Source organism: Lytechinus variegatus, chromosome 16 (assembly GCF_018143015.1).
Source record: "Lytechinus variegatus isolate NC3 chromosome 16, Lvar_3.0, whole genome shotgun sequence".
NCBI classification, from domain to species: domain Eukaryota; kingdom Metazoa; phylum Echinodermata; class Echinoidea; order Temnopleuroida; family Toxopneustidae; genus Lytechinus; species Lytechinus variegatus.
The window spans coordinates 10,326,913-10,349,959 of record NC_054755.1 but is presented as its reverse complement, the minus strand read 5'-3'; the positions used below and the strand labels follow the sequence as shown (position 1 = coordinate 10,349,959).

General features: G+C 35.2%; 1 long non-coding RNA gene across 1 annotated transcript; it reads right to left on the bottom strand.

Annotated features, from left to right (window-relative positions):
• Positions 1 to 3: 3 nt before the first annotated feature.
• LOC121429517 lies at positions 4 to 18,188 on the bottom strand. Its single transcript, XR_005971945.1, has 3 exons — positions 17,670 to 18,188; positions 14,823 to 15,088; positions 4 to 23 (listed from the first exon to the last, which is right to left on the bottom strand). It is a non-coding gene; the product is annotated as an uncharacterized LOC121429517 (long non-coding RNA).
• Between the last annotated feature and the right edge of the window lie 4,859 nt (positions 18,189 to 23,047).

Below are 23,047 nucleotides of genomic sequence, written 5' to 3'. Positions count from 1 at the left end.
AATTATACTGAGGTCACGGAGGCCTATATCAGGAGTAGAAAAAAATAATAGAACATGTAGAATAAGATTTATTAGAAGTTTCTCATTAAAAAATGCTCACTTAAAAAAAGGATTCAATCGTAACAGCAATATACACTGCAAAAACTGCAGTGTTAATTAAACACCATCCCGGAGTCTATATATGAGCACACCAGAGAAGTGTTACAACAACACCAGTTTGGCTTTGGATTAATTCCAGATAGGTGTTTATACAACATCAATTAGTGTTAAAACAGAATCGATTAATTTCATACCGGTGTTATTTCAACACTTCTCTGGTGCGGACATGTAGAGATTCCGGACTGGTGTTAAATTAACACCGCACCTGCAGTGTATCGCTGATACCGTTGTTTGACAGGTTTCAACGTTATTATCAACAAAATAATGTTGTGCTTAGATTTCGATTTACAATTGTTACATAGCGGAATGATTAGTCACAGAAAGGAATGCAATACAGTGACCAGGTTTACCAATAAAACGATTCCCTTTTAAGTTCCGCCATTAATATAAAAAATATAACATAATGTATAGGCATGATATATATATACATTATACGATTTATTTCTACGGTATTTTCTAAACTATTTGTGATTATATATATATATATATATATTCTAAACTATTTGTGATTATATATATATATATATATATATATATATATATATATATATATATATATATATATGAGCTAACCTTGACTTAAAAATGGATTGACACGTCAGGTGCAGTATTTATATACAGCACATTATCTTTCAAGAAAATTTGGCTGTTAAATACCAATTTTCCGTTGAAGGTCGAAGTTCCTATTTATCAAGAAAAAATGACTGAGCATTGTGACAAAGCAATGGTTTCATATCCATTTTTTAATGGGATGATATAGAAAAATGCAAGAGAAATATCGTCCTTGAATCTTTTATAGCTAGCGTGACCTGAAAATGTAAGGACAAAAGGAAAATATGGTTATAAACCAGGTTAAAGTCATCGTTAAAAATCGGCACAAGGCCTTCAATGGTTATATACCATTGACATACGACAATTAGAAACACCCATTTGCTTAATGAGCTGCTTAATGTAATATGAAAACTGGTACATTCTCACACACGCACAGAAAAAAAAACTTCCCATAAAATTATCAATAGAAGTTTTTGTACATGGCTGTAAGTGAACTTAGAGACAGAATAGAACATTGTTGAATAACACACTTGTATAGCGTGTTACAACGGACGGAAGGATAACACTTGTTGATACTAAAAACTACTGAATATTAGTCCAGGGTTTGGCATGTGAGAGCAAAACAAAAGCAAAAGTACAGAAAAAATATGTGGTAATAACATGCATCCTAATATGTAACACGAAATATGTAATCATAACTTCTTTACTACGGATTTATCGAGTTAAAATTCGATGATTTGAAAAATGAAAAGGAAATAGAAATACAGGAAAATTCCCTCGTAGTGTTTGTATATTTTATAAACACGATAAAAATTACGTGCATGGAGTCTTAAAATTGTAAGATGAGAAATACTCATCAAGTTTAACCTATATAAATCTATACAAGTTTTCTTAAATGTTGCACAGTAAATTAACATTTTTATACAACGTTTGTTTACTATATAAACATTACAGCAGTCCCTAGTTGTTTAATAGTTTGAAAGATTAAACCTACCATGCCTAATTTGTTGACGATTAAATATAAAAAATCTAATTTTGTTGTTAAAGGTCTTAAACTCTTGTTTAAATTGTTAAAAAAAGCTACGGTAAACCACATATTGTAAACAGCTTTTTTTTTAAACATCTTAAAAAAGCTGTTTAAAACAGCGTTTATACTGTGTGTATCTACTATATTCACACCCCTGACAGGATTTTTGGACCGGCTTTTCACCGGGATCAAATATCACGATGCGTTATCACTGTACAGGATCAAAAAATTGTATATCCAATAAGTATATGATTGAATGGGTTTGATTGTTATTTTTGTTTTATTTTCGTCCCCCATTTCTGTCCAAAGGAATGGAGTTTATGGAATATGTTATATTAAAAAAAAACACGACAGACTTGTATGACTGATCACTGAAATCTGATTTCTATCAAAGTAGTTTTAATGCATAAAAATTGTTTGCCCTCCGACAGATCTTTATCAGCGCGATCTCAATCTAGATAAAAATCTTTGGACCATTACGCCCGGGTTTGTGGCGACAACAATACCAGAAGTTCGCTCATTTTTATTTAATTTCTTTTAACGGGGATCCAAAACAAGTTTAATAATTCCTGAGGATCCCTTCTTGGGCTCTTTAAATTTGAGTTTTGACGGATAACTACAGTGAAGTTATACCATTACAATGGTGGAAATAAAAAAAAATGTGAGGAAAAACAAGGCGAAAAGCAGCCGCAGGACCAAATAGACGCAGTCATGTGGGACCTTCGCCTGCCGTCATGGGTAGTTTACGACGCCATTTTGCCTATCATCTGGTTTTCGTGGGACTTCGTTTGATTTTTTTTCTTTTGCAATTTATGATTTTGATGGTGAAGTTGGATTTTTTATACCCTCTCCCATTTGCTGGGTTGATATGAAGTAGTAGAAATCATTTGCCTTTAGGGTATTTACCACGTTGCCGGGTCGTCATACAGACTGTGTTGATTTAATCAAAATGAGAAGAGAAAGAGAGAGAGAGAGAGAAAGAAAGAAAGAGAGGGAAAGACTGAGAGAGGAGGTGTGTGGCGGGGGAGGGCGTAGACCCTTCTAACATGAAGTTTAAGTTTGTAATGATCAAATTCCACCGGTTTTGGGTAACTCATTAATATTGCACCAATCATTCAATTGGAAATACAGGGTTTCCTCATGTTCGTATCCTTGTTTAAGTCACATATTTATTAAAAAGTACAGAAAATATATCAAAAAAACTTTCAGTAAAAAAAATGACGTTAAGTTAGAATACTCCAAAGCATGAAGTAAAGTACAAGGAATGTTATATTTCATACTGGACATGTGTTTGGTTTTCAGTTGATACACAGATTATAATTTTAAAATAATACCCTTTCACACAGGTTGTTATATGACAACACAGTGCGGAGGCATTTATAGCAAAGTGAATTTTACCATGAAGTCCTTAAGCAGGTTCACCCCGATACCGGAATTTCTAGCCGGGCCATGACGATCATGAACAGCTTCGTCAATAAAAAAAAACTTACAGTAGCATGCCACATCCTTAAACCTGCTTTCTTGTTACATAGAAATTTCTTTACTATAGGAAATATAGTCCTCAAAATAACGTCACAAGAACATAGTATATGATGTTGCATGTAATGCTATACACCACTATTTCTTTGAAAACTGTGCTCAATAATTTGTGCCTTGTGATTCATACTTTTTGGAAGGAATTATTATCACGTAAAAGTATTTTGAAATGTAGTAAATTAAATATAAAATCAGAATTGATTTCTGTCAGTTCAAATCCAAGATTTGATCTCATCTTCACAAAAAAAATCATTAAATTCTGTTCTACTTTGTTGGCTGGTCTTCGCTGATGGCCGATATGGAATATGATTCTTCTAAACTTCCTCGCCAGTAGTCCTGAACTGACAGGCCGTCGTGTAAGCGGAGATTTTCTCCTTCACTAGAAACTTATTCTACCGTGTGTTTTTCTATCTTCAAATATTTGTCGTCTTTTTTCTCCATACCAGTAGCGTACGCTGTATTTGCTCATATAACCTAATGCAAACATCTTCCAGAATAATTTTTTTTTCTCCTTAGGTAGTAAAATGCTTGGGAATAGTCACGAAAACACAGAAAATCGACAAAAATTGGAACTGGAACAGAGAGGCAATAACTAAGGGATGTCTAATCCTTTGTTTCGTTGTCAGATTAATGTGTAAAGGTTTGACTGAAAATTGGGACAAGTGCTTGTAGTTCGTTTTGTCACATGAAGGACAAATATCAGGTCAATATTATCCGGAAAATTATGGTCATATCAGTGATTTGGAGCTCTTTGTAAAACATTAATATAAAAGGTGATATCACAAGTGTAATTGGTCATAAGCTCACAGGGTATTTATAATTCATTCAGTATGAAATGGCAAAAATCTTAAACCATAGCACTTAAAGTAGAAAAAGCACCCCAAAATAAAATAAAAGGGAAAGATCGTCTACGATATTCTAGAAAATCTATTTTTTGCAATCGGTTTATCGTAATTTAATGTTAACAAACAATACATTGATGATTCGTTTATATAAAGACTAATGATAATGGTGCGTGATTTTTCAACAGTTAATCTATAACGGGCCTTATTATAATGCTTTGCAAACCTTCCTCAAATTGCTCTTTTGGGGATTTTCTCACATTCGGTTTAAAACCCTTAAAGGTTGCATTCTGTCGTGATTGCAACGACGATTTTGAAGTATTATATCTGTTAACAGCATTTGGGTCATTGTGATACTTTTGTATTTTCTTCCTTTAACTTAAGAATACTTCTCAGCGAGTAATCAAAGCGCATTAACACATTTTCCCCCTTCCACGAGTTCACTGATTGTATTCATGGGCAATTTATTGCCGACTACTCTGCACGGGTGGATATGAATGAAAACCAACAGTAAACTGAATGCTGCTTCCCTAAAAGCACTAGGCATTTACTCCAAGGATAGGTAAACTTTCATTAACAATGCAATTAACAATGTGGTTCTTTTAGCCTTGTATAGCGGCCCAACACTGGTCTATACAGCTCGCCAATAATGCGGATTGGAAACGCAACACGACGTTTCTATAGCCGGTTTGTGTAAACTCCGCATTGTATCAATTATGGTGGTTGTATGGAGTTTAAAAAGTGTTGTGAGATGCGAACAAGTGTTACAGTTGTAACTTATTGATATTAGATAAAGGCCATGTTTATATTTTGCAGCGCTAAGAATGTAGTTGTTTGGTTATGGCGAGCCTAAATACATTTGATTCCACTATTCAGAAGTTTACAGGTAGAATTGAAGTCGGGGCGCTTTGTTAATGAAGATCACCTCCGCATTTCAGTAAAAATGGAATTCAGTGTGTGTATTTGAATCGCCTAACATCCTGGTACATACATGTAAGAGTATTACTATGAGATAAAAATAAAAACAAACATAATTTTAGATGATAATTTAAAAGAACAAATTTGGTCTTTGATTCTCGGAAACAAAAGAAAAGACGCCGCTTCAATTTTCTTTACGAAATTTGACATCAAGTGATGCATCCTCGTCAGGCATATCCCGGAAAATATTATTAAATTACTATCCGTCTGTTTTGAAATTAAGTGACCCCCCCAAAAAAATATGTGTCGGGGTGATGTTTAAGTCCTTGGCACCAATATTTCAAGGCTTCATCGAAAAATAAATCCATAATTATTATCTATCAGCACATATGGGTCTGACAGATCTTATACAAATACCAAATCCTCTTTTGGGGGCACTTCAGGGGTGTTTCTATATCAGCGGTGCCTGTGAGCAACGGTAAACAACTCCGTCTAATTTCATGCTCTAATAGTATCACAAGAGAATGAATTAAAATGACAGATAAACCTTGAGCTGTTCCGTCAAAGTTTTGTCAGCTTTCCACCAAAAATCCATCTTTTACTTCAAGTTTTCGATGATAAAGTATATACATCCTTCATCTTTTTTTATAGCACGAAAACATTGAAAGTGCTTGGATATTGGAACTTAGAGGAAATGCATATCTGTACCATGTATAGGAGAAGATTTTCTGAATATGGATCAAAATAATTTATAGTAGCTAGCCCCTACTTCCCCTGTAATGTGTACTGAAATTCAATGAATTAATCAGAAGCTGAATTAAGCCTTTTTCATTCCTAAACGTTCGCATGAATAGAACAAAATAATAGAAATCAAAGAAATACTGGATTTTGAATTTTATTTTGATATTTATTGAAAGCTGCAATGAAGCGAAGGGGAATGGACTAACTTTATGATTGGTCCTATTATTTAGAACTACTTATTCTCATTATTACACTTTTTACAGGTAAACGCATTTGATAAATGATGAAACATAATGCGCTATAACAATATGTACATATTATGTTTAACGGTTAAGTATGAGAGTTAAGAAAGCCAAATGTTGATCTAATAGAAAACTGTTCTCATGTAATTTCCAATTCAAACTTTGAATTAAAAAAGGAAATTAGAAGGAAGCAAGGTCCTTGGTATGAGATTTATTATTTGTTGGTCCCCTTAGACCTAATTACAAATCCATTTTCCCATCTTTCTCTTTCTATCAGTATTATTCTATCACTCTATCCTATTCTTGTTTTCCTCTAGATCGAAGCTTTGAGTGTTTTTTTTTACTTCTTCTTTAGCCGCATCGATCGGGTTTAAACAAATCGCCCTGGGCACTGGCGTCGATAATCCCAGGGAACAATAGCGACTCAGTATGGTGAATTGTCCCTCCTCTCCCCGTGGCGGATTTCTATAGCCTGTTGCACGGGTTATTATTTTTTTAGTCCCTCTGCCGTGCCTAGCGAGCACCCATCATCCCGTACGCTTCGCTAATACCAGATGTGTGTGTGCGCGGTGGTGGAGTGCGTGCGTGGGTGAGAGTGTGGGTTAGCGAGGGGTCGGAATGCATGCGGTTTTCACGTGCGTAGGTTGCACCACACGCTCAACTTTGCACGTTCCTACGAAGGGTGTTCAAGTGTATTGGACTTTCTTCCCGACGTATCGGCATGCTGCCAAGTCCTATTAAATAAGTATTTAATTTTGGCTATAATTTGGAAAACAGACACTCCCCGCAAGATAGTGCATCAAAACTTTCACAAGAGCACTCTACCATCATTTAAACACCATAAAATCGTTACAATAACATCAATGACATGATTTAAGAGCTTAGCTTATTCATTAAATCGATTGACATTATACAATTAACAGCAATTAGTGTGTAATATTATGGTACATAAAAACTTAATTATCGAAAAGTTCGTATTTAATAAGATAATAAGTTATGAAATGAAAGTTTTTAAAAGCCATTTGATGCAACTTTAATACGTGAAAGAAATAGAATAGAACAAAAGCGATTAAAACAATAAAGATCTACTACAAAGAAAGATGCCAATTATGATTTCCGTAAGATTATTCATAAATGCGTTATGTTTCGTTTAATCGACATAATGTAATGACAATAAACATAAAAACCTAGGCAATTAAAATACAATTCAGAGCAAAGATGAATTATTCCAGCCTCCTTGGAAGGAGTTGATTTTCAATAATATTACCTACATCGTTCAATAGTCAGTTATTTCACTTCAATAATTAGTTCGAGAGCATAAAATAGTACCATGTTTTCGAAAAAAAAATCATTTTAATGTTTAGAGATCATTTTGACATGCTTTTTCAAGAATTTTCTCCAACAGCTATTGAAGTAGAATCTATTTCAAGTGGGCATGTATATGATGATCCCATCTCTCTACTTATAACCTTTAATAATTTATTCCTCCTACATATAAGCCCAGGTGCTGGAGGAATATATCTGCTCCACCGAAAAAAGTATATTCCATCTATTCAGTTTACCCAATGACCCAGGCTCGGAGTGTTACGGGTTCGTGAGCACCATCTTCCATCATAACCCACTCCAAAGAATTCCGAAGCTTAGATCAGTAGAGGAAAAAAAATGATAACAATAGAATAAAATCTGAAATGGGAGCATACACACATATGTCTGTATATTTTTCGTGCTCGCGGTGGAGTTAGCAAACACGTTTGAAGATTTCTACACAATAGAAATTCGGAGTTTATCTATTCGGCAGGGGGTACTTTATTATTTTTCCATCAAAAAGGAGGAATGAACTTTCTGAAAGGAAGGAAGTATAAGGTGCCAATCGAAGGATAGTAAAGAAAAAACATAAACGAAGAGCCAAAAAATATGGGTATATCGAAAGCTAAGAATTCATGAAAAATGATTCATGAGAAAGCAAGCGTACATGATGCTATGAATCAGTGGTCTTATCATAACAAAATGTTTCTGAGGATCTTACGCATTATACTATTCATTTGAGGAAACAATGGGAGGGAAAATAATCTGGGTCAATCACGTAGTACAACTATATGCATACCTAAACCATGACTTATGACATCCGCAAAGAAAATATAAAAACAGAATGTGAAATATTTGTTAAAAATATTGTCCTATATAGTCTAGAGTCATTCTAATTATCCAACTATCAAAAGTGGAATGATAATATCTGTATAAAAAAGGTGTAATCAGCTCATTTTGCGAACAGAGCCACGCATGAGGCACTCATGAATGATATTTCCAAATATGCAATATGCATTGCAAATTTATTCCACACAATCTGACAATACAACATAACTGATTTAGTGTTATAAAAATGTTGGAAAAAACGTTCTCAAAATGACTGTCACTCTAACAAAGTGACTCTATCGCCTTATGTTGTTATATTATTGATAAAAATTTAATTATGATAATAAAAAAGTGACTCCATCGCCGACTTTCGGCCATTCGACGGAAGTGCTTTTGCTAGTTTTGCTCGAGTTTAAGGCTACAAATAGGCCTAAAATTTAACAATTTTGTTTAATTAAGATGTTCAATCACGAGTGAAGATTTTGGTAACATATTTTGTTGATGGTTTCCGTTAGGGAGATGTAATTAACTTTAAAACAACAACCCTACATTAAATCTAAACGATTGGCATTGGAAAGAGTAAAACTGAATTCAAATGTTTGGGTTTGAAGGCCTAGTCACACCGCCCGAGCGTTGTTGGAGCGGTCGTGGAGCGGCAGGGAGAGAGGGTCGAATTTCGCTCACAGAATTGGGGAAAAATCGAAAAAAAACAACAATCGAAATCGAAAATGGTGAACGGTAGCGAGCGGTGAGGATTTTTTCTCTCCGCTCCACGACCGCTCCAACAACGCTCGGGCCAGTGTGACCAGGCCTTAAGAGGATGTGCGAATGTAAGGGTTAGGGGGTACAATATTTTTTTCAACTTTTCAGAAAGTTTTTGAAGAAATCTGCCAACTTCTTCGAGTAACAAACCTACATTTATTCATTGAAATATGTTTTTTTTACTGAAACGAAATCCCTTGGACACGAACAGCGAGATCGCAATATTCCAAATGGAAGAGGTATATACTGATCAAAATTACATAATCTCTAAAGGCAACCGCACACCTTACGATTGGTCTGCGACCCGATTTCAGAATAAAATGTAGTAGAATTTGATGCTAACATTGAGACTTGGAATATCTTGCTGTGTAATGTTCTAAATCATCATACGAATACCTAAGTTCAAATCTGTGACTATGCTATCATCCTTCTTAGAATTAAAGCAAATTTAATATCTAGTCGTAATGACGTCATAGCAGTCGTACGATTGGCTACGATTTGAAACTAATTTGGCATTTACTCTAAAATAAAGGCTTGCAATCTTTCAAAATGGTTATTTTAGCATTCTTTCAATTCATTTTAACCTCGAACAAAATGATATTTTTCATTCACATTTTCAGAAAATTAGGGAAATGCTATTTATTCCAAAATCGGATCGTAAGGTAGTAAGGTGTGCGGTGGCCTTAATATAACACCAATGTCACACAGGCGATACCGAACCCAGGGGCGTTGCATGAAACTTTTGCCATAAAAAACTATGAAAATAAACACAAAATCTGGTAAACGAAATTATGCCATTGATACTTACACATAAAACAAAAATTGAGAGATTTTTTTTTTAATGCGACAGGCCCCAGATCGATCTAAATTATTACGTTCATTCCAACGAGATTACACCAGTCGGTTAGGGGTAGGTTTCGGAGATGTGACTATAGTATTTGGTCGCTTTAGAGCTGGTATGTTGTCGGTAAGGGGTAGCTAAGGGAACGGTCTTGAGACAGCTCGTTGATGGAACATTACGGTAGCCTGAAAACTAATTTTGTATCATTTCAGTCTTTGCAGCTTGATCTAGGACAGGAAGAACAATAGGTATACTCGGGGTTATGGGCGGGATGATGACCACCCATGCCCTCAGATGATTCAGATGAAATGACCCGGAACAAAATAATTTATCATAAATGCGTGGGTCATGGTGGTTTCTGGCGAAAACAAAATAAAAAAAAGAAGGTCATGATATAGCCTCAGAATTAGCTGAAAAACAGTCGATTAATAATACTTGACGGGAAGCCTCGGGAGTAAATAGAATCCCACTTTTGATCATTCGTCCATTATTTATCGTTTATAGCCTGGGCTTTGTCGTCCTCATTGAGAGCATAAGTCTTTCGTCGTACCATAGTGAAGCGTATATAGGGACATGCCAATCAAAAAAGAATATTTAAGACATGACCAAAGCAAGAAAGGGTAGAAGTCTGTGTTTCTGGTTGTAAGTATGAGAAGCAAAATTGTCTTTATATACATGCAAAAACCTACTTAAAACCATATTACCAATGAGTTACCGAATTACTGAATAATGGGTAGGATTACTTTCTCTCGCAAGATGTTCTATGCTTCTTTGTGGAAATGACGTAGATAATTTTTCCAATTCATGATACTTTTTAAATTAATCTTTTGATTTTGACAAATAAAATGGGAAGAAAAAAGTATCCTAGCCTTTGCGCCTTTCTAAAGGCATGGTCACACCGCCCGAGCGTTGTTGGAGCGGTCGTGGAGCGGTAGGGAAAGAGGGCCGAATTTCGCTCACAAAATTGGGGGAAAAATCGAAAACATAAATCGAAAACAAAAAACAATCGAAATCGAAAATGGTGAACGGAAGCGAGCGGTGATAATTTTTTTTCTATCCGCTCCACGACCGCTCCAACAACGCCCGGGCGGTGTGACCATGCCTTTAACTCTTGTTTAACAAGCAAAAACTATCTTCCGCAAAAGGGTGAAGTTATGCTCTTTAATGTAGAAGCGAAATTACAATTTGGGGTTCCTGTATCTGCCCCAGTCATCAAGCAATAGGCCCAAATACGGTTTCCATTTGCATCTAGAGATTTTAACCAATGATTGTATAATCTCGACAATCTATGGAAAGGTCGAACGCACAATTTTTCTGCTGTTTATAAGATTTAAGTAATGGTAGATACTTCAAGAGTGATTTGATCTTTTTTTTAAGTCAAAGAAAAGAATGACTGCTCCCGGAAATGAACTTAAATAAATAGTCAGATGTACAAACTGCTTCCTGAAACACCCAATAATTATTATCAGATTGAAATAAACTAAACATTGTCATTATCATACGTGTCACTATATACAGGATTTGGTCGGCTCAGGATATTGTTAATGTTGTAAATATAATAAGGATAAACGTAGTGGTATATTTCGTACAGGTTTTTACGGAAGTAATGTTGACTTCTCATAACCAGGGTAAGCGGGCTTGACTCGAGAGCAAAATATCGGCATGTTTCCCCAGCGATATCTCTAAATTCATATCCCATAAATCTTTATGATCGAAGAGGAGCTAACCCCATGCAGTGATATTAATGCCGTGGGAATTAGTTCACAATACATATAATTAAACAGAGCTCAAACTTCATAGGCGTTAACCATGCCATAACTTTATTGTTTGTTCATCCCGGAGTTAAAGAGGTAGAACTTATTTGATTTTTGTGTGTGGCACTAACCTTAATTAACCTTGCATATTACGTCACCTATCAAGGGTGAGACTTGTATGTTGTCGATAATCATTTCTTCTTTCTCCATGTTTTCTAATTAAATAGGCTATTTGCGGCTTGAGAGGTCTACACAGTTCTTCGTATTGATCTGTCAAAGGTATCAATCATGGAAACCTTGACTGAAAGAATCATCAACAACACAGCACGGTGATGAGGGGATGTGGTGCATTTATTTATCGATAAATCGTTGAAAATATTCGGTGTTCGGTTTCAACTGAATCATGTTCATAATCTTAAATGTAGGAACTTTCACTTTTACGGGTACCATACTGTGTTGGCTAGGTTACATGGTGATTATCATTTTGAAATTAGGGAAGTAAGCACCTTTGGACGATGAATGGCGCTTTACGTTACTTCTCCCTCATGATCACATCAGGGGTAATACCACACCCCAGATTATTACCCCTAAAACCATGACAACTCTCCTGCCTCCCAGCTTATTACCCCTAAAACTCTTCTGCACCCCTGCGTATTACCCCCTAAGACTCTTCTGAGCATCGCTATTACGCAACATGGGTGCTGGATGTATTGACCAGTTAAGTATTTCTTAAATCGAAGCAGCGAAGGTATGACATGGACGGAGTGTGTGTGTTTGTGTGTGTGTAAGAGAGAGAGAGAGAGAGGAGAAGAGAGAGGGATTGAAATTGGTATAGAATAATTATGAGCCGTGGCGTAAAGCCCCCCTCTGAAAATCGATTGAAGTCTCATCGGCGCCAGCCGGCCCGTTTGATCTCCTACCACCGTGAGTGGCAAAAAACCACGGGATAAGTCGAAACTTAAGTTTTTCCCTTCTTTTTTTTTAACAGGGTGGTATGATCGTTTGGGGATTTGGAATCATCGCGGGCATTGTTCCGAAGGATAACTCTCTTTTCGTTTCCTTTCGTCTCTTTTCGATACGGATACTTAGCCATGAGAGTCGGCAGGGGCGAGGGTATGTTTGTATTTCGGTCTTCTTCCAAATGCCGGATAAATAACAATTATTTTTTAGACAGATTGCTCATCTACAAACCCTGATAATGAAGGGTCACTTTGAAAATAAAAGAAAATCATATTTGATAACTTCAATGTTTATTTTACACAAAACTGATTTCCAGTCCCCTCGATGATATACCAGAATACTAATTAGCGTTAAACCATTTTATTAATTATTTCAATATTAGATTCATCAAATTCCAAAAAAATGAAAAGAACAACAAGATATTACAATGAATACTCTTTTATTATATGAAAATCTCTTTTATCATATGAAAAATAGTATCCTTAAGGAAATGTCAGATGAAATACATGTTTATTGTAGACATCATTGCATTGAAATTTTGAAAGAGAAGGAGAGAAATACGCGAATAAAGGGATCACTCAGAATGACAAGTTTTAGATACGGCTTGTCGCCCCCTTTCTTTCTCTACCAGGGTTCTAAGAAACCAGGTGCAGAAATTTTGTCAACATTATGATCGCGATTTAATAAAATTGGCAGAATAATTAAAAATGATAATAATCAGTCGCCAGGGGCCCATCGGAGAAAAAAAAATGCGTCTAAACTAACTCTGAAATGCTCGCTCCTGGTTGGTTGATTATCAAATATGTGTTTGATACTAATTTGTGATACAAGTTCTTGACGTTATTAAGGGGTAAGATATTGAACGACTTAATAACAAACACTTGTGTATAAATGGGGAGCTTGGGGCCATGTCCTCCAAATAATTCCACATCAAAGAAAAAAAATAGAAGATAAAGAAAGAAAGGTAAGAAAAAAAATGTCAGATATGATGTTATTATCTGAATATCATTTCAAAATCTATCACAAAACTTCATTTTGATTTTAGAAAGGAAAAATCTTTGCTTGCTTCGCTCCCTCGGAACTTTTAAAGAAATTTTGCTCACGCGCCATGCTATACCTCTTTATTTCTTTGCTCATAACGATTGTGCTTCCTAATCAACATTCATGTAATTTAATAGGATAATTAGCACTTTGCACGAGACATACTTTTTGATCTCTTGAATTACGTTAAATGATTGATTGATTGATTCGAGGAATTTGTTTAATTCATTTTCTGTGACTGTAAATACTAAACTGCAATGGTCACTCACGACGGTTACAATGTATTCGTATGTGAACACGTATACACTTATTGTGTGTTCAATAAATTGAATATACTACGTTAATATAATGTATTTTGTTGAGATTATTTTTGTCAGGAAGCTCTGCAAATTGCTTGTTATCCAACTTATGAATAAATATGGACACACGACCAACAATGGACGACTTCTAAAGCAAGCATCATTACAAAAAGTAGTTCCTCAATCTCCCAAATGTACAGAGACTAACTTGTGAGAAAATGATAAAAACAAATCAACGATTTTCTTTCTCTTGACATCAATATTGATGATGAAGAAGAGACAGTTTGGTTCTCATCCTCAGCTATTGGTATCGATCTAAGCAAAGAGGAGTTCGATATTAATCGATATTCATCGATCAGGAACATTAACGGGCGCAAAGTGTGTGGGATGCAGTGGAATGAACGTGGCATACTCCACAGTCCTCAATTGATGGACACCTCATCATATATAGTTCTGCGCTCGTTAACGATCATAATCTCGGAAATGCACATAATTATACATGCCACCAATGTTGATACCCTTGTTTTCAACACACTAATCTTGAAATATATGTAGATGCGCTTTCATTTTGTTTTAAGGACAAATTCACAGCAAAAAGAATAGGCCGTCAGTAACTATTTTCCTAAAGTGTAGACCTCTCGAGTAAAAAAACTAAATCTATTTTAGGATCGGCCTGAAACTACTCCAGTTAAAAATTTTCGGATATATAACCGACATCTTTTTGTTGTTTGTAGAGTCAACGATTGGCAGAAAAGATTACTTTATGAACTTTATCATCATAACTGCCGAATGGGCAAACTTGAATAGATTTTTATTCATGATTACGAAGAAAGGGAAAAAGTATAGAAATGTATACATTGAGAGGCATAATAACTTCAATTTAGATAGCTTTAATAACTTTAATTTTGATAGCTTCAAGTTAGAAGCACTTCTACATTGAGAGTTTTATCCGTCGTTTTGCAACGATTAAGTTAAACTTTTTTAGTACCATAATAAGGGTATTCTTTTCTCTCACCGTTAGTTTTGCACTATGCTCTGTCTGACATTCCAAGGCGCCCCATACCCTACGTAACGATGCCTAAATGGATACGTTCCCATCCCTCATTCACCGGGGAGCTTTCGTCTGAACCAAGAAGTGCAATGAAGGGGGAACAGGGCTGGTCCGTTTTTGGTCTCGTATTGATGGAGCTTCACCTCGGATCTCGAGCCCGGTGGGATCGGGCGGCGCCTCGTTCAACCCACCGGAGAAGTTCGCCTCTTCCTCATATCTACGCTAAACGTCTGTTGTATAACAAAAAAAAAAGGTTGTAAAAGCTTTATTGATAACAAAGACTTTATGGAGTTTATAATTACTGAATCGAATTCATTTTAAACATTTATATACACCAGTATGTACATTAATGATTATTCATATAGTTTTAAGATCATTGACATTTTGCATTTTGTGCCGTGTATTGATACACACATAATATTCAGTACGCAGGAAGTATGGTAGTAACAAAATGTTTTTTTATAGGAAAAAAATCAGTATAGTTTTCAAAGGCTATTTGCAAGGTGATAAGAGACATTATCCGGGGTGATTTAGGTATTAAACAAGATTTATGACATAGTGTTGGTTTCAGTCCTGTATCATTAATATATAATTAGCATATTTATTATGTTGGTGAGAAAATAATCATACGACGTACATTCCAAACTAAAAAAAAAGCAAGTACAACTAAATAACGTTTACCATTTGCCATTCAACGAAGAAATATTACCAGAGGTCTATAAATGAGATTTGCTGGTTATGTAAATAAATCACAGACGAAATGCCAGTATTTAAAAAATATGTTTATTTACATATTTACATTTCATCTTCAAGATTGAAAAGCGGAAAATCAACTACACATTTGATAGGATTTGCGAATTACAGCATTTCTGATTGCATTTTGTTTTCATCGAATGTTCCAACGAAAACAAATAGTTTCTTTTATTGTTGTTTTCAACGAAATGAAAAGAACTGCATTACCAGCTAAGGTGAATTAGTTAAGGTTGCATGCTTTTTTGTTTATTTCACTAAAATCACGTTCTATCTTCTATTATAGGCTTATAAGGAAATGGCAAAATTGGTTTTCTGACGTCTTTTTTTGAGAGTAATTTATCCCATGGAGGATGAAATGCAAGTCATGCTTAATCCAAATCTTATCATTCTTCAGATTATGTAGATATCACAACATTTGAACAAGACAGGGAGAGAGAGAGAGAAAGTGGGGTGGGAGGGGTGTAAGAAGGGGTGGATCGAGAGGGAAGGGAAAGTAGGGGGGGAGTGGTAGAGGATTATTAGAGGGGGAGAGAGAGAGTGAGAGGGAGGAGGGGGTGGGGGGATATAGAGCAGTGGTTCGATAACGATGTTTCTGAATATTCTGAATATAAGTTTATTTACTTTTGCTATACATATATACTTGAATGCAACTTGCATGTAACTTACACTATAACTTACAGGTAAACAGAATGTGACTATGTAATAACTTATATGCAACCAGCATGTACTTTACATTCAAAGAGCATGTAACTTACATCATGACACCACCTGCAACTAGCACGGATCTTACATGGACATGTGTCTAGCAACATAATTATAACTGACATGTCATTTACGTGCAACCTCCATGAGCAACATCGTAAGCAATAATGATGTCAATTGTCTTTGATGGCGCATGAATATTTATGTTATGTTACTCCAGAAAGGGGCAATTGTTACCGATGCTTTGTTATGAAAATAATAAATGTTTTCATAAATATACACTGTCAGTTAATCTCAAAATGAAATTGACCAAGTAACACATGTACAGGCATGACTGATTTAAATTTGTACCAAAACTATAAATATACCAAAACCCACATTCGGTGATCCAGAAATGATTTGAAAAGCGAACAGTCTACACGCCAATGCTGCAGATGCATAAAGTAAGTTTTCAATGTAGGATTATGAAATAGAAGTTGTTTATTTCGTGTTAACATGAACATGTATATTATGCGTAATTATGCCTAAGTGCGTTTCACCGCAGCTAAAATTCGTTCTCTTTTTTATTTCTATTTTGAACGAATATCTGACTACGACTATGCTGAACATAATTATCATTATGAATAGTTATCATTGCTTGTTTTTAGAATAGCATGCATGAATAAGGAAGTCATTAGCGTGATAAGTTAATGTGGCTTTCCCTGTAACTATGACCATGTAAATTAAATAAAATAACTATAACGCAATATAAGAAGTTTCATGTAGCCTATCTTTCATGTAATTAAAACAAAAATGTAAATTGAAATGTAATAAGATAATAATGATTTATATGAAGCTTATACTGTAATTTACATGTAAATTACATAATAATATGTATAGCGAAACCGATTTCCGTTGATGAGGCCAGTTCGCTACCGTTTTATAAGCTACCTATGACATGGCTTTCCCGTTAATTTGAATCTCGCGCCATAAATCTATTTGGTTGGTCGCGAATAAATGTTTACATTTTGAATTATAGTGACATAACCAAAACTATATATATATATATATATATATATATATATATATATATATATATATATATATATATATATATAAAAGGGTGGAGATAAAAAAAGGCTATCATAATAAAAGGACTATCGATCACTTTTGCATTTTCATTGAGCAAGCATACGAACCAAATTTCTTCACATTACCACAGACTACCCAGTACCCTATAGGTTTCTTCCGCATACTATAACATTTAACTTTTCCCTTTACAATATATAACAAGCAATGTTTTTAAGAAAGAAAAAATTTATTATTTTTTTTAGAAATAATTTTCTTGTCAATCTAACAATCATTATGTACTCTTACCACTTATATTGATCGGTGAATTTCTCATCCTTCTGTCTAGCGGATTTCCCAAACTTCCCTTCTCTTTATTGATAAAGATCCTTTTTACGGCACAAATTCCATATTTTTCTCCCATTTTCTGCTCTCCCACACCGTTATTTTTTTTACCTTATCGCCTGAGCTCCTTCATTCGAAATGAAAAACCCATACATTAAACTACGCTACTTAACCCCATACAGTCGGGTAGAGAAAAGGCAAGGTTTGGGGTTTTGTCAATGTTTTGCAAAGAACAGCATAAAGGAATGGGTTCTTTTCCTCTTTAGCAATAGGAAGGTCTCGGCATAAAAGCCCATGGAAAATGGGGGCATTGTAGGTCCTTATAGGGTATTCTCCCCGCATTGACTGGCTATACAAATGCTCGGTGTATGGTGCGCTATAGAGCTTTAGCCAGACGAAACGAAACCGTGGCGTATTAAAGCCTTCCCTACAATAACCCGTCCGCAAACCCTCTTAACGCTCACAAAAACCCACACACACGCGCACAATATAACGACAATCAGTCTTTCAGCGATGAACAAAACTCGCTCGCGTTTCCCTTTCTTCAAATCCATAGTGCTAAATATCAACGCCAGGAACAATGCCTGAGTATACATTGTTGAAAGTCATCGGAAATTCTTAAGAGATGAAAAGAGCATTTTGATTTCAAACAAGAGAGACAAAAGCCACGTTTTGCACTCAGATTGATCTTATTTAACAAACCTCCACCCTGATATGTAAAACACCCGTTCGACTTGTATAGAATCGCATTGATGATCGGCCGGGTATTACTAGTGTCCACACAATAATTTACTTAGGCGCTTGTCGCGCGTGTATGAAAAGATGATCATTACAAGTAGCAGTAGTGGTGTTTGAATTAACAAAATGACAAATTGAATTAAGCTATTCATATACATTCCTCATTCAGGGATGATTATCCCAGCCAGGGATTGGCAAATACTGTAGAGGTATTCTTCTTTTACTGGAATTCCATTGACTATTTCGGAAGTAGATACCTACTATGTTTCCGTCAGTCAACTTGGTCATAAATATGTACCCCCATGCAATAATAAAACAATATTTTGTAGAAATGCAATTGACTCTTGTGAATATTGTGTCAAAAGTGGTCAAATTCACCCAATTTGTTTATAGAATCTTCCAGATTACATAATATCACGTTAATTCATCACGTTCACCTTATGTATAAATATATAGTGTGTGCGTTTTATAGTTTTGTCAGACGTCTATCAATCAGATATGATTATTTTCGTCTGGGACCGACCTTTAACGTCACCATCCGAAAGACGTGACCAGGAGCATGTGTGTATGTGTGATGTATTGTTTCTAGTTTCATCAGCGAGACTTATAGATTTATAACCTATAGAGGTTTGACAAATTCATGGATTGGATAAGAAAATATCAATAATTTTTAAAATGTGTCTGTAACCAGGATTGAGCCCCTAGCTAATTCAAGTATTTTTGTCCTGTCAAACTTACCTTTTACACACTCCCCTGCGTGCTGAGGAGTTTGAGATACATTACTGAAACTATTACTTTGAGAGCAGGTGGGTGTTTCATAAAGCTGTTCGTAAGTTAAGAGCGACTTTAAGAACGACTGGTGATCCTTTCTTGTGGTAAATGGTATATACATTGGCGATGGTTAAGCGCATAAGAAAGGTTCACCAGTCGTTCTTAAAGTCGCTCTTAACTTACGAACAGCTTTATGAAACGGCCCCCTGGTCTTTAACATGCTTTGAGAAAGTGATCATACTGGATATTCAATTATATCCCGGAATCCATGGATTGTACTAGGCAAACATGAACATTAAGTCATGATTTTGTAACACAATTCAAACTAAAAAAAACGAGTTGCATTTTCGGAATACCTTTAGCGATTTTAATCAGAAAAATACAACATAGTACACGGTAATTCGGTTTGAAAATGAAAACCAGACCCATCTTTGTTTACTCTGTGGAGTTTCATCCGTAAATATGCATTTCTTAATAAGGCTGGCGTCTCTTGTGTTTGTTTTTTGACATGCAAGGCCAGGCAAGCACGGAACAGTTTCTATTTACCGTCGGAGGCCATCAGTGCAAATACATGCACACATTGCTTTTGATAAAGCACAATACAACTGTCCTCGTCAGCACACAGTGTATTATGAATTAGATACATCTTGATGAAATGTACAATGGTAATATACCAGGGGCGCTGGGGTTCAAAGGAATGCCGCTCTGCCGCGGGTATCTCGACCACGCCCAGTTCCGCCACTGATGCAAAGCGCATCCAGAATCTTGGCGCAAGAGAACATTTTCCCTCCAAGTAAGTATATGGTTTATAGATCTAATAGATTTGCATTAGCCATGTAAGTATGAAAATATATTTTGTTGTATATATTATAGAAACGCGTTTTGAACAACGTATAGCGGTTTTAGAATTAGGTATGAGGGAACACAGTTATTTCGTGTGTGCATCCCGGAGCATTTAAAATTATTTCTTGAACACTATTATAGTTAAAACTTCGATTTGATAAACTTCGAAACATCCGTGTCATAAATCAATGTATTACTTGTTGCGAGTAACTGCGCGTTTCATAATTCGTATAAGGGTGTCAGAAAGTACACACGGCCCACCGAAGCGCCAGGGGCGGTTGCAATATGCATTTTGCCAATATTATTGTAATATGGGCCTAAACATACCGATCGGGATTAAACTAGACGGTCCCGGGTCGTGGGAACAATATAATAAACGCTGACTTATCCTCGATAAACATCTAAACTAAGCATGAATTACTCACGCTATCCTTATAGCGTTTTGGTTGATAGTGAAGGTGAGGGGGGGGGGGCAGTCTAGAAGGGCCCCTTCAACAAATCATTTCACGTAAGTAAACACGAGAACAAGTGTCTATAACCTACGAGTGCATTTAACTTTTAGTTTCCAATTTAAGAGTTAAAAATGAGACTTTTATTCATCTTGTCTGGTAACTTTACCGATATAAAATGAAATTCATACTATGTTCGAAGCTCTTCGTTGTAAAAGCAAATGATGTGACATGATGCAAATGAGACATCAATTTCAATGAAAATAGTAGTAAATGTGACTATCATCAATTTTTTTATACAGAGTAAAAATAAAACCATGTTCGAATACCTCTCTAGCGTTTGATAACAGGAAATGTTATGCAAAATAAATCTAATGAATCCAAGAAAACGCGCCTTTCTCTCTGTAAACTTTTTTTTCTTTCTATTTTTCATTTCTTGTTCAATCTTCCATCGCCCTGACCGTGAAAACTGTAAAATGCTGTTTTCCTCATTTTTCAACCCAAAATGACCTGTCCTAAGGCTTACTTCTCTCGTAAATACTAAGAAGCCTTTTCGATGACGAAAGTAATAAACTTTTAGTCTTTCTTTCTTTCAGTCAACCTGTCATTTGCTGATGGGCAATACCGAACCGAAAATTGGTTGGGTGCATTGAACCAGTACCGCTATGATCTTGTTTTTAATCTTTCAATTACCCCCTCTTTAAGAGACCCCCCCTTTAGTATAAATCGAAATATATAAAACAGAATTTAACGAATCAAAAAGAAGAAAAATGAAGAGGAAGAGAAGGAGAAAGAGAGAGAGAGAGAGATAAAATAAATAAAACTGCCTCATTTTGATGACTTATTGAAGTCCATGGAAGCGAGAACTGATTCGAAGTGAGTAATGGGGATGAGGTGAGTATATTTCGTGGTTTTAATCTTCTTTTGAAAAATTTCTCGAGTGACAATCACCGCTCTTCTGTTATTGTCCAAGTCACAAACAACTCCGACCCCATTCAATTCTTAAACCCAGGGGACCTACATCGAAGCAATTTCTTTCCCTAATTGCGGAAAATAGGAGGGGGAAAACTTTGAGAAACTTTGCAAAACTATTTAAAGACCGGGAGGAAAAGACTCCCTCATTAATAAAGATTTTGTTAATGATTTCGATATGGAGATTTATGAATGAGAATGTAAATCTAGATGACTATGTTAATAGACACTATATGCAACAGTTTATTCCTCTTTTAAGTTTCATAGGTCCGGAGGCCGCTATTCCAGATGGGCTGAATGTACAAATCCTAAAACTGCTATTGTGTTTATGATTTGAAATAAAAAAACCCATTAAATTGATGTATTAAAAACAAAAAACTGAGAAGCAAACAATTAGCCGAATTTCACAACAAACAAATCCTACTCAACTTCAGAACATCAAAAAAGAACAAAAGAACGCCGTCATCGTAGGTGTCGTGAGATAATCTAAAAATAAAAAAATCTTAATGTTTATTCAAAGGATTACACAAAATGAACGGATAGTAAGAGTAAAAATAACGATAAGAAGAACAATAAAACTAATGAAAAATAGTCTTACAATGATATTATGATAATGATTTATACATTCACTATAAATATTCATAAGATAGGTAGCCCAATCAGCAACAAGTTGATTTTCGTTAGGGCATTTCGTAAGAAACACATATATGAGAAATGATGATGATGATTGTCATGATAATAATGATGTTAATGATGATAACGATATTAGTAATGATACAAAAGATAACAAATACCACTTTGCCAATCATTATATTGATAATAATGATACTAAAAAATTAAGAATCATAATTATGCAAAAAATGAATTCACACTCCATCTTCTGCCGTGGATGTAACAAACTTTCTTACAGTCCTGTATCAAAAAGAAAATTCGAAGGAGTATTTGGTAATCATCTCATCATCAACAGATATGAAAACTATTCAACAGTGTATCATTTTATGAAGGGAAATCCCCATTCCTTTATGAAATCTATAAATTAGTATCGTCTGCGCATACTATATGATTAACACTGGAGATGTCACGTGCTCACTCGGGGGTGTATGGAATATATACCAGACTCATATAATGCATCATTAATTATTCATTCAATTTATTTCAATTAATTATTCACCTTTATCTATCTATCTATCTATCTATCTATCTATCTATCAATCTATCTATCTATCTATCTATCTACCTACCTACCTACCTACCTCCCTATCTATCTATCTATCTATCTATCTATCTACCTACACTCTAAATTACAGGGATTTAAAATAAGTCCAGATAGACTGTAGTTAGGGACCAATTGATTTCTGGATTTAGTTTTAATCCTAAAGACTTAAATTTAAATCTCAAATGATTTGAATTTAAATCTTTCGAGATTTAAAAATTAATCTTAAGGATTCAAACTAAATCCGGAATTCGATTGGTCCCTAACTACAGTCCATGTGAACTTAATTTAAATCCCTGTAATTTAGAGTGTACCTACCTACCTACCTACCTACCTATCTATCTAACTAACTGTCT